Below are 13,614 nucleotides of genomic sequence, written 5' to 3' on the forward strand. Positions count from 1 at the left end.
TGAGTTTATGTCCATCAAGTCTTCAACCAAAAGAGAAAAATTATCATCATCACTGTATATAGGTGGTTACAAGTATGAAGGTTACAAAAAAGTCTAAGTGAGTGGTAGGGAGCAGAAAATGCTGAAGGAAGACCTTAGGACAGACATTTATAAATATAGGCAGCAAGAACACCACTTGCTCAAGGCTTTCTTTAGCATTCTGTGGTTTGACAGAGCAGTGTAATTAACAGGAATCAACCTACATTTTTGGGTTTCCCTTTAAAATTAACTGCAGTTATACAATTTTAATGTTTAAATTATTTTGTATGGAACTGTCTGCAAAGATGATTACACAGTTTAATGGAAAAATTTTGATCAGCATACTAATAAAAAACCACTGTAAAATAATCTGCATGAGGCAGAGAGACTTTACCTACAGACCAAAAAAACAAAGCAGAAATAAGAATACTGTTCTTATTTTCATTTAAAAAACACTACTTTTTAAAGAAAAGAGCTGTCATTTAAATTTTGTTCTGAATGTCTTTATGAAAAGGAATTCCATATTTAAAGGACCTTCATAAACATATTTATACTCACTTTTCATGACCTGTTCTTGGCAAGCTTTATTGGCACATCTACTATTCTTGAAATACCTAGCTTTTTGCTGGTTTTAATTAGTAAAAACAACAGTGTGGTTGCCTTTTTTTTTTTACATTTATCTAGACAGATGTAAATGATATGCATGGTATAAAAGCAGAGAATCAGAATGCAAATCTTTCCCCTTTTTTAGGTTTAACTTAGTTCTTATGTAAGACAATACGCTGCATCTTTGTGAAGAAGTCCTATCTTGAACGTGAAGCAGCAGAGTGCTTTGATGGCACAAAATCAGTACTTTGGGCTTTAAGAACTAGTCATGAACTGGAAAAGTAAAAGAGAATATAAAAGAAGCAAACACAAGAGACTCGTCTAGTAAAATGCTTAAAAATGTATATGTCTACACTATTTTCTATTCACTTCAAGGTTCTTGCTAATTAAAAGTAAACTCACATAAACATCATAGTAAGTTGGTATTGAGGAATAGTTGAGATGCCTAGAAATATTCTCTAAGCCCTCATTCTCTCTGGTTTCACAAACCGGAAATTAAACCTTCAGAGTAAGAGTCTGATAGGATCACCAGGCTAAAATAGCTATTCTACCTTCCCCTAAAATGATTTGAAATCAAGGTAGAATCAAGCAAAATGGCACTGCCCAGTAAGCCTGGTGCCATCTTCAAAGTTTTTGTTCTTCGCAGTTTTAAGGTGTGAGATAATCTTCTTCCACCCTAGAACAATGAATTTCATATAATTTTAAGACTGAATACTACCAACCACACAAATGAAAAAAACCACCAATTTTCTTCTGACAAGTTAAAATTTATTCTCAGAAGCAGTAAGTCTGCTACTTGCTGAGGCTGGCGTTCTACATGCCTCATTGTAACCTTCCTTAATTAAGGATTTGCAGTTATGAAAGGGCACTGGCAATTCACTTCCCATTGTTTTGGCTGAGGATGACCTGGAGCTAGATTTATGTGGAGTCTTAGAAGATGATCCATTGCCTTGACTTTGCAAGAGAGAGTAACAATAAAATAAATCTTTTACCTAAGGCACTTCGCATTATGGAACTAACTACCTGTTCACCACATGACTATGAATATATTTTTCAAGCATGCAGACGACATATCCTTTAAGACTACAGTAAGAAGCTGGTTACAGAGACATTTGACACCTTACTCTGAAAGCCCTGGTTGAACTGGGTTTCCGAGCACAACAAGTAAGTCTGCAACAGCCTCTGAGGTGCCTTGACTCCCTCCTAAAGAATCTGCATGTCATCAGATGCCCCCAGGAAGGGAAGGGATTGGACACAACAGTGACTCTTGACAAAAGGTGGGACTCACCCTGCTGTATACGAGAAGAGAGCTGTTAATCCAACAACTCTCTAGTCCAACTCAACAGTTCAGCATTTGCACACTGACTCTTGTAAGACATATGAAATAAAGAACAAATCAGTGTTGAACATCTCTTATTTAATCACTTGCATTCATAGTATCTTTTCTCTTTCTTGCTTTTAAAGCTGTGAGGCATTTAGAGTAGGCATTTTGTGTCCCCATTTGCAGATCCCTTTAGGTTGTATTGGATGCCTTGTAGAAAGAGAAAAACAGCTACACCAGAGTGAACATATCTCTAGTCACAGGTTGAAGTTTTTGACTCTTACATATAACAACATGAAATACAACGAAAAAGTATCTTGTAATCTCATTTTAAGCTTAAAACTGAGGAGAAACTGGTATTCAGAAGGTATTCAGTTGGTTCCAGTTGGAAGATGGATTTTGGATCCGAGTATCAACTACCAGTCTGGCAGATACCAGATGAAGGTCTTTAAGAGGAGTCTACAGGAATGCTTGCTATTGAGATCTTATTGCATCAGGTTACATCTTCTGAAGTAGCTTATCAGAGGACATGCATCTGCTATGGTCCAGAGGTTATTTATCGCATTAAATGTAAATCATCTTTTCTAAGAAGGTCTTTCACAGATAAGAACAACAAAATTTAAAAAATGGTTATAAATTTTGAAGAATGGTTGTAACTGACTTTAAAAGACATAACTCCACAGATATAGTTCATTAAAAAAACTACACATAGATTCTAAAATCTATTAAGGCAATTTAGGTTTGTTGCCACTGGAAGAGGGAACTGAGAGAACAGAGAACCAGGAAAGTTTTTATTTAACTCTCTCTTAGACAAAGTCCAGAAGATTGAAAACAAGACCAACCCTTTTAAAAGCGCAGTCCAGGCTGATGAGATGTTACCACTGTTTAGCAGACAAAGCCATACTTTCAGCTTAGAAACAGTATTTCTTCTTACATAAATTAAGCTATTACAATAGATACCACATCACTTACCCTAAAGGATCAATGGATTAATGGAGCAGTTTTAGCCAAAATACCATAATCTCTGAATCATGCTGTAGCTCAAACTCATCCTGATTAAACACTTCAATGCATTTTTCCAGTGTTTTAATCAAACTGGTACTCACATATGTATACCTGTAGTCAGATATAACTGAAGACCTGATAAACCACATGCTACCCTTATTCCATTCAAAGTTAAGAAAATAGAGATAATACACTTCTATGTACAATATGTATGTAAAAGAATATTATCCTAGTAAGGGAGCACGTGCAAAATTAGGGAAGTCTAACCAATTATTTAGTGCATGATTTAATGCTAACTCAAATTACGACTTTTATGTATATAAACAAACCTCTTAGAACAATTTAGACTACAAATATAAATGGAAGCCAAGAAACTGGACAAGACATGTTTTCCAAAAAGCATTACCCCTGCTACACTGCCACTATACATACACTAGATTGTGCTGCAAAATATGTACCTGCCCAAATAAATGATATGATAAAGAGATTGTAAGTAAATGAATATTATTAGGAGAAGCAATACTTTGATTCTTCTCAATAAGGGAAGTTTAAATCAACCTTAAATTTATATTATGGTTTTGCTTATTAAATATTCTTTGTAAAAACAAAAATCCAAAAGTCTTCCAACAAATCCAGGTTTTTCTTTTCCATCATAATTCAATAGTTCGGTCATGGACTGATGCAGAAAACCATTTGAGACTGCTGGGAGGTTGCATCACAGGAAGAGTGAACAGAGCATTGGCAGGCTTTTTTGTTTATACGCTGAAGGCAAATGGATGCTACAGGGAGTCTCCCTCATGAACATGCCAATTAAGATTGAAATCTGAGTGCTAAATACTCTGCACAGAAGCCAAGCACAAGGGATCTTTTGCAGGAGTCCTTAGGAAAAGCATTTTCTACCCCAAGCTCTCATTTGCTGGCAGCTTTGGCACTTGGAGCTCCCACTGTAACTGCAAGGCTGCTCTGCAGAGCTGGATCCACTCCCTGGCAGCAGATGTGGGGTCCCGATATATTACAGCGGTTCTGCTATAGAGATGCTGGATATCAACTACAACATTTCTTAATATAAAGTGCAATAAGACTTCACAACCAGCTCAACCGTCAAGGTGAGGAACTGGCTTGGTAACAGATTTTCTGTAGGAAACAAAAAGTGGTTGATTTGAATTCTGGCACCTGAACAACTCACAAGCTCATAAGGCAGCTCCTTAAAAGCACACTGTGAAAATAAGTTTAAAATTGGCATAACAGACAAGGAATTTTCACCAGTTTTCTTGAAATATTTTTTAATCTGGTGAGTGAATATCTATACATACCTTCCTGTAATTCACTTATTTACACGCAGAGGTGGTTTTCTATCTGTATATAAGCTGATGTAGGAAAAGTCCACATTGAGAAAGACCAGTTTTAAGTAAAAGTCATAAGCAGACAAAAGCTTAGAGAACACTAAGGAAAACTGCAGTGAGAAGACTTTTTTTTCCTTTGTAGACATTCGTAGCCTTACAAAGCAAAAGTTTCCACAGAGGAGAAGGATTATTGTGATCGGGTCTTTTTTGTTTATTTACAAACGTGGCTTGATCTTGACTACATAGAAGTATACACCACACATAGTATAAAGAATATAAACATTTCCTCTGAAAAGCTAACTCTTTCTATCTCAATTACTGCTCTTTTTATTCCAAAATTACATCTCTGATTTTATTAAAACGAAAAGGAGGGACCAATTTTAATATTGTTTAAAACCAAATTCTGTCCAAATGCTATTGCATTAACTAAAAAAGTCTGCATTCCTTGCATTGGACTGAATTTTTGACCTAAGGTTGCTCCTCTCTTTCTGCTGTACACTTCAAATTAACACATAACTGTGAAAAGGAAGAACTGTCAGACAAGAATATTAGCCCGCTATTAGCTTTCATGTTAAACAGTAGAGGAATTACTACAAGAATTGATTTAAGTTACTGTGGAAAGACCAGTGGCTCCTGCCTAACTTGCATTCTAGCTGATGAAATTAAATAGGTCCTATAAAACACGGAAGCCACACCAAAAGTAATTTATTCTAAGTGAGAGAAACGCAGGAAAATATAAATCAACTGCTTTCAAACAAAATGTTATCCTAATACATGACTAACAGCAACACCATTCCAAATTAAATGCTTTATTAGAAAACAAAGAAATCAAACAAGGATGGATATATGAATGGAAAGACTTTCTTTTCAGGGCTTACACACATATTTTACTGAACGATTTTTTTCTAGCCCCCAAAATCAAAATATATGCTTGATAACACATCCTAATACAGAAAATAAAAATTCTATACTTAAAGCTGAACATTAAATTACATCTCTAAATACAAAACTCCTTTTTGATAAGAACCAATTAGAAAGTTAGTCCTATCTATAAAGTTCCATCTATGTGCAAAACGAAAGACTCAGTGTATAGTTGCTAAAAAAAAGAAAACAAACAAAAAAAAAGAAACATTTATTAGCCAAATTGTTACGTAGGAAAAAGACAGCACTGAAAATAGGATTATTTGGGACAGAAAAAGGGAGGTTGGCCTTTGAGCCTAAAAATAGTAAATAAATTTTTTAAGAAACAGTGTTCACAGTGAAAAAAGTAATTTGATCACAGAATGAACATGTTTCACCATATCCTCAAACTTTCATTTTGCAAACAAAAAAGTGAAACATTCTGACCTGTTTTGAAACAAAAACTATATTACAGAGATTATATATTTAGAATATAGAAATTATATTCAAAATATAATTTGAGTATTTTGTGTTGCAAATCGCAAACATATCAAACTACAAAGTGGTTTTAAACTGTAAGCATTTTAATACTCCATCATTCAGGCAAGGGCATCAAAATTTTTCCAAAGGATTATGACTTGCTGAAAAAGTTCAATACGGCTGGTATGTCAAGCCATATGCTGCAACAGATGTCCTCTATTTATCACTCCAGATTACCTTGTTTGATATTTCCTCTTAAACTTAAGATTTGACCAAAGTAAAAAAAAAAAAAATCAAAATCATTTATGTAGCATATTAACATGTAAATTATTAAATCAGTTTCACTGCCACATGAATCAAAACAACTTGAATGAATTTTCCATAGAAGATGCATCTTAGTGATTGTACAAGGGAAAAATAGTTAATTCCCATTTAGAGAAAAAAAGGAGAGCAAAAAGGGACCACCTTGGGTCTAGTGCTGGGACTGAGACTGGTAAATGCAGGACAAGTGAACAGGAACTTGTCTGTGAAACAGGGAGAAGGAAGTAGCTGTGATGGGAAAACTGATGAAACCATCCACAAGCAGATTCATAAGAGAGAGAGGAGAGGGACTCCCCTAGCAGGGGCTTACCACTGCTCCCAGCCAAGACTTGGGTACCCTACTGACTTGTTCTGTCTCTCTCCCATTTACCTCTGGGAAATGGGCACTGTGAAACTCAGGAAGGTGTTGTATTGCTGTTTAACAGTATGTTCCCTTTTATCTATAAAAATTCTTTGGGTGTAACACCTTAAAAGATAAATTGGTGCCCCAGCCTGTTGGTAAGAAAGCAGGGCAGAAGATTTGAGAATGCATCTATTTTAAAACCTCTCCTTATTTAACTGGGAGCAGCAGGGGGTGAAGTAGTTAACCTGATAATTCAGAAAAAGTTGAGAACGGCCTTCCATGAAGACAACAGATTCTGTCAGTGGGTTTCCTCATTTTCAGAGCCAAAATAGTGACAACATATTGAGAAACAGGGTAGAGATTGTCTTATAATTAGACAGTAAATTGTAATAGATTTGGTGTAAAATGATCCAGTTGAACTGTCAATATTGTTTGCCTAAGTGTTATTTGATAAGACAGCATCATTTCTGAAGCAAAGTTACACAATTTATTAAATTACTTTTAGATTTGCTGTTACATATGAACTATAAATAGGATGTGTTTTGAATGACTGGAATTTCTTGATAATATCATAGCCTATAAGTCGGAAATCAGTTTCCTAACAACATACTCGTGTAAAGTGTACAGCATTTTACCTTCCTGTTTTGCAAGGAAAATGATTACAAAGATTGGATGTCTCTGTAAGTGGTTCCCCACTGGGTTCATGTGAAGACTTGAAAAAATATCAATTAATTTCTGCCCTGAATTTGTTTGGAAATCACTTCCACATTTCTAGAAACGATGGCAATATTTTCTGTAGGTGATGTTAAAATCTAAAATTTAAACTGCCACACTGTAGAATCATAATGTGAAGTACAACAGCATTCCTCTTCATATGGCTGTGCCTTGTTATAGCACATCCACTGAAAATGAAATGTCAGCTTATTAGTCTGGAGAAGCACAAATAGGTATTTTAAGTTCTTTCTGAAAATTATGAAGATGCAATAGCGATCTTTGGAGAGTCTCTGTAAAACCTTAAAGTAACTGATGACTGGAGTGGAAAAACAGAGCAACCATGCAGCCCACTAATCTGTCATTGCCATTGCCAGTAACAGGCCAGAGGGTTTGTACTACCTTGGTAAAGTTGAGTTGCTTGAAGTTGTGTTGGGGCACTTGGGCTTTCAGCTTGATTAAACTGAGCAGCTGCTTCTGTAGACCAGGGTAACTTCATTTGTTTTGCTTTTGCTTAGCTTTGATAATGGTGCAGGCATAAGTCTAATTTTATAAAGGTAGCAGTAACAAGTAGTTTTTCTGAGTTCAGCAAATCCTTGGTTTCCTTTTTTCCCCATAACAAGACTTTAAATGTAACAGCAAGGAACCGTAAACTAGCCTCTGAAAAGTTTTGGCTGTGAGATTAAATGCATTATTTTTACAGCAATCTGATACTTGTAGGGGATTTGATGGAGTTTATATGAAATTCTCATTGGCTCACAAAATTCAGGGCAGAGGTTGAAAAATACCTTGCTTAAAAGTATCTCAAGCAAAGGGAGGGAGTCAAACTATTATGAAAACTTGGGAAAATGAGAAGGCTTTTGTACTTGAAGAAAGAAATACTGGAGAAACTGTAATATGTAATTCCTTATTGAGCCACTGCTTTCGATTCAGAGTAAAAAGATAGGAATTTTCAGCACACAAATAATGTTGTTAACGTTAAAAACAACTTTTATTTAAAACACCTAATTAGAAGTAAATTAGGTGAAAAGATTTAATCAAGTTTTAAAATTGACTGTGGTAGGATATTGTACTTGCAATTACATCAATTTAGAGACAGAGTAGGAAATATTTATTAGAGTTAATACCCTTCAAATCTACACTTTGAATGAAAAGCATTTAAAACACACAAGCAAACATTAGTGCCTAAGCAAGTAGATTTGAAATATGTGAATCTCATCCTACATCTGTTATTTAAAAAATAATTAACTTAAACTCTGTAAGTCACCTGCCTCTGTGTTTGGTAAGTTCCTCAAAGCACTTGTTTATAAGTTATTACAGAATTTGCTTATTTGCTGAGGAGACTCTAAGCAAGATATGAATGAACATATTTTCTTGCCAAAATCAAACCAAACACTTCTGAAAGCAGTGCTAGCAGTTATCTATCTCCATGCTTACCTTTCTAATTTCCTTGACTTGACGGGACATAGTGAATCAGATATTGGAGGCAGAGGAGAATCAGATTCACAGAGCTGCATCTTAAAAGGCAGTTTGTATATTTTCTGCATTTATCCCGTCTCCATTTTCTTTAACTACACAGAGTTATGAGCCCCAAATGATATTGGGCAGTCTTACTCTTTTAGGTAAGCATATATTGAACCAAAGTCACATCAACCTTGTAGCAGCAGTCTTACCATGGTCACGCCATCACGACAATTTAAACATATATATGGATTTTCATGTTGTCTGTTTGAAAAGTTTGTGATAGCCAGGATATGTATCTGAACCTAAACCACAGAACTTTATAATCTAATTTTCAGTTAATACTGAAATCCTTTCTTTGGTTCCAAAAGCAACCTCTTTATACGTTTATTTTCCTTCCTATCTTTTTATACTACATATCAAAAGCTGTTAATTAATTAGGCCTTTCACTGGCCAAGTGGTCTTATACTTGCATTGCTCCATTACAAAACCTGAATACATTTAAGGAATGGGATATTTAATAGGATTGATACTGGAACATCTAATATAAACCCACAAAGAAAAGGTACATCAAAGTAAAGTACTGTAAGAATGCCGCTCATGGAAGAGTTTGATTCTTCTTTACTTAAGTTTGTGGGAAAGTCACCTCTGAGTGGGATAAAACAGCCTTTACTCATTTTCAAATCAAATTTCCAGAGAGCAATAGGGTTACAAATAAGTGCCACCTCTAAATGAATGTTTATATCACAATAAAATTTCACATCTGTGTTTACACACTCCAGTAACTAAGCTAATGTCAAGGGCACTTTTGCAGAAAATTATTAAATTGATAAACTGCTTCAAGATCCCAAGTACTAAATAGTCAACCCTTTGCCATAATACATGATTTACTATACAGAAAGTCACAAGTCTAATACCTTATGAAGTCAATTAGAAAATAACATCACAAATAGGAAACAACTGCAGGCCTGTAATTTTGATTCTGGGAACCCCCAACAGGAGAATTGCTCTTGTACTAGGAAGTTAAAAATTCTAAAGAACTGGCCAGAATTACCTAAGAAAATGAAATCAAATTAAATCTTCCACTGAAGGAAACCAAAAGGTCCATTTAAATAGAACACTCCCTTAAACGTGCTTTACATATCACTGCAGGCTCACTAACTTGCAACTACACAGATTAGCAAAGACACATACTAGGCTCAAAGGGACCCTTCTGGAGTGTCTTCACTAATCTGCCAATAATTTATGCACATACTAATAAGCAGTATGCAATCAAAAATGAGGTTTCACCTGCAGTGGTTAACTCCAACCAGATAGATATAAGGTGGACAACATGTAATTGCTTCCGGTAACACTGAGAGACTATCAATAAGGTTATAAATCTCTCATTATAAACATATGGCAACTACTAAAACCGGAAGAGAAATGTAAAATGACTACATAATAATGTTGCATAACATGAGGTGACAACAGAGGACCGACCAAGCCAAAATACAAACTGGCCACAGCTGAAATTAAAGACAACACTAATGAATACTGGAACCCAAAATCTGGGAAGTAAATAAAATTTTTTTCCTGTCCAACCTGACTGTGGGCCAAAGCTATCTGGACAACTAGTGCTACTTTGAGAGAAACATTTTGTACAAAATATAATATTTTGCAGGCATGGATTATATGCTTTTTGTTTCAGTGAGGAAAAATGTGAATGAAATACACACAGTCAATATCTACCTATCTGCATATAGCATATATGCTTAGTGTTAGATAGTTTATGCTTTTTTCCATTTTTTTTGTAAATGTGATAATTTTTATAATTTATACATTTTCAGTAGATAATAGTTAAATCTCTGACACTTTACTGTCAACCAAAATAAGCAGGAGACTGGCTGCTAGCACAGGAAAAAACAATTTCTCCTGACATTATTTATAGCTATAGCTCTTTATCATTATGTGCTTTCTAAAAGTGGATTATCCAATTTTACCTTTCAATCAAAAATGGTATGTACAGTTTGAAAATAGGTGAAACAGTCATAAGGGCCCTCTTTAAATGGAGTTTTTTTCTATTCAGCTAGCTTATTGTTCATAGGGAGAAACTGTTTTTCTAGTTGTGATGGATTTTGTTTGTCAACAACGAGAAGCATAGCAGTTGAAATAATTTTATCTGAGACAGATATCCAGTTTTTCAATGGAGCTGATGGAACAGGGAGCAAGGAATAGTTAAATCACAGAATCATAGAATGCTCTGGGTTGGAAAGGATCTAGCAACAGCTGCTTGACCTCACCTTCTCCACAAGGCATTCATGGGATTCTTGTGTTATCCTTGTTAACATGTCACATTTTTCATGTAATTTTTTTCCCCTGACAGCAAAGCAAATAGAAAGAATGCTAAAATAGAATTTTGTAGAAGGGTTCATAATTAACTTGGGAAAGGCGAGAGAATCAGAAATCAGTTATTCATTTTCATTATTGCCAAGTGAAAACATTTCTTTCTACCATCTGCAGGATCTGTGCTAATTTTGTACTGTGTTCTTGTCTATTTATATTTATTAGAAAAGTGTTAACATTTAATTATTTTAAAATAGAAGGCTTTTATTTTTTCCTATTAACAGGAGCTACTGTGGGAACTAGTAGCAAAGAGATGGGATGAAAAGATGGCTAAGTTAAGTACGGCATGTCCAGCTTACACCTATTTATTTTCATTTACAGATCTACAGGCAAAAGATATTGTAGTTCTGGTCCTCCTTGAGTTCTGGAAACTACCAGAGGCTTTAGCCATGCTGACATCTCTATTTCTATCAGAGTAGTTCACTTTCACATAAACGTATAAATCCATTTGTATACCTCAGTTTATCCACATTCTTCTAGTAAAAACCTATGACTGTGGAAGTGTTTCTGTAAGAAAAATCTTTCCATATCTTAGGAAGCAGTTCCTGGGCATTAACACCATTTAACTTCATAACAGCCAGGCAGCACAGTTCCTTCATTGCTTCAACATGGGAGCCTGCACTGAAATGATTTGCTTGACATGACAGAGCCTTGAAGCTATAAGGTTAAATTTGTGCATCCAAAAATTGGAGCATGGTAAGGTTTTCAAGTATTAGCCCAAGACCTCTGCTACTGAAGAGGAGAAAGACAAGATAAAGGACAAAGTGAAAAACTCTGTTTTGGAGAGATTATGCCAGAAAGAAGTATCTGGAAAAGAGGAAAAGCCACAAATGGTGCTGAAGGCAACTCTGACAATCAAGGAGCTACTAGGATAGAAAGCTGGTCTGCAGGTTTAAATATCCTTCCAAAGCCAGTCTTGAGATTGCTGGAAATTTAAGTTATAATCTCCTTAGAGAGAAGCAACAAAAAGGAAGAAAATGTGCGTGTTTGAGGAAGAAACTAATATCAGAACTTTCGCTCTGTTGGGTGAGTGCTCTAAGGTACTTGGGGCAGGCAATGAATGCTTCACTGCTACCAGACAAATTGAGCTGCTAAAAAACCTCTCCTGCTCATATTTCTTCCCTTGCAGCTGAGTGCCTATTCAGAGTGATTCACACCTTCATCTTGCCACATTTCTGAACAGGTCATTTACACCTGATAGGCCCAGTTCCCCATCTGTAAAACCAAGATAACGACACTTCCCCACCTAAGAGAAGTGCTCTGAGGACAAATGCTGGAGGAGTATTTAGGGGCAGCAATGTCAGAGCCCGTATGAATTCCTAAGGCAGGAACTTTGTGTCCTCTCTAAAAGTAACAAACAAGTGCAGCTTTTATATAGACAGGATGCACAATGAACATGCGATAGAAAGGCTCAAGGTATTATGTTTACTCCCAAAACAGACATTTGCTATTACTTTCTCTGTATCTCCTTCAGGCTATAGTGACCCTACTGAAATAATCACCTTCCTGCCACCTCAGCTCAGGAAGGCTGATGGAAAGCATGAAGAATTTCTTTTATTTTTCCTTGTGCCTGCCACCAAATCAAATCTTTTCATTACTGAGGAATCTGCTGCAGGAGCTACCTTTCTTTCCCCAGAAAGGACAGAAGGAAGGAATTGAGCTGGGGTAGCTGTCATACCACAAGATTTTACAAAAAAAAAGCAAAGGAGAACTGATTCAGATATGTGACTTCAGCCTGTTTCCTAAGAGATGCAAGATGAGAACTGCAACTATGAGCCTTACTTTGAAAGGACTCTTTGCAGAACACTACCACAACCAGGTTTGCATTTTGAAAGCAAGGACTAGTTATTTACATTCTGAAAGGCACAAAACAGGGCCAGGGCAAGCATGGGATGTCCTGGCTATTAAAACAAACAAAAAACCCCAATACAAACCCAAGAATAAAATCTTAAAATACCACTGGCTTTGATTCCATTCCTCAGGGTCACCATCTCGCTTTTCTCCCCTTTCATACATGTCCAACACTCCTGATGCTCACCATCCCTGGGAGCTGCATCTACCTGTACAAAGGCAGGTTACTGCCTACCATTGAAGGTCAGGACCTACTCCTCCTGGCAATAACACTTTGAGGGCATTCTAGCCCACATATCCTTTCTTTCTGTGGGAATTTAGGAAAATTTAACAACATGCTGTGCAATGGAATCAGTGTAAACCATAGCCCCATGTATTTTCTTAAACTGACCTAATGTGTTCCATTTACAGATGGTATGGGAAGTGTCACTGTGACTGCTCAGGTATACTGCTGATGTTTATTAGCAGTTTGCCTCTCACTACTCAGAAAATATAGGAAAAATGTTTGCTGGAGCCAGGACACCAACAACATAACCAAGGGACAAAAAAGTATGTTGAATCTAAAGTAGTGGTTACACTTTATTAGATCTGTCAGTAATTCTGTCACTCTACAGGAGGCATTATCTCAGCTCATGTAACCCCATATCTCTGCCCCATTAATCCTGACTAACAAGTAGGAGGTGATAAGTGTTGCAACTAAGACACAAAATTAAATATAAAAATCTACATTTAATAAACACCATGCAGTTTATTCAGACACCCTCAAGAAAGGAACCAGGAGCCAACCAAAGGATGATAATCCTATCAATTGTTTCCTAAATGAGGCCTGAAACAAAAGGTAAGTAATTTCTGCAGAAGCATAGATAACA

The 13,614-nt window shown here is 36.0% G+C and overlaps 1 protein-coding gene across 14 annotated transcripts in view; it reads right to left on the reverse strand.

Annotated features, from left to right (window-relative positions):
* Nucleotides 1–13,614, reverse strand: part of CTNND2 (catenin delta 2) — a 631,505-nt gene that overhangs the window by 129,448 nt on the left and 488,443 nt on the right. The window lies entirely within an intron of this gene.

The sequence above is a fragment of the Corapipo altera genome, unplaced genomic scaffold (assembly GCF_003945725.1).
Source record: "Corapipo altera isolate COAL_440 unplaced genomic scaffold, ASM394572v1 24b, whole genome shotgun sequence".
NCBI lineage: Eukaryota > Metazoa > Chordata > Aves > Passeriformes > Pipridae > Corapipo > Corapipo altera.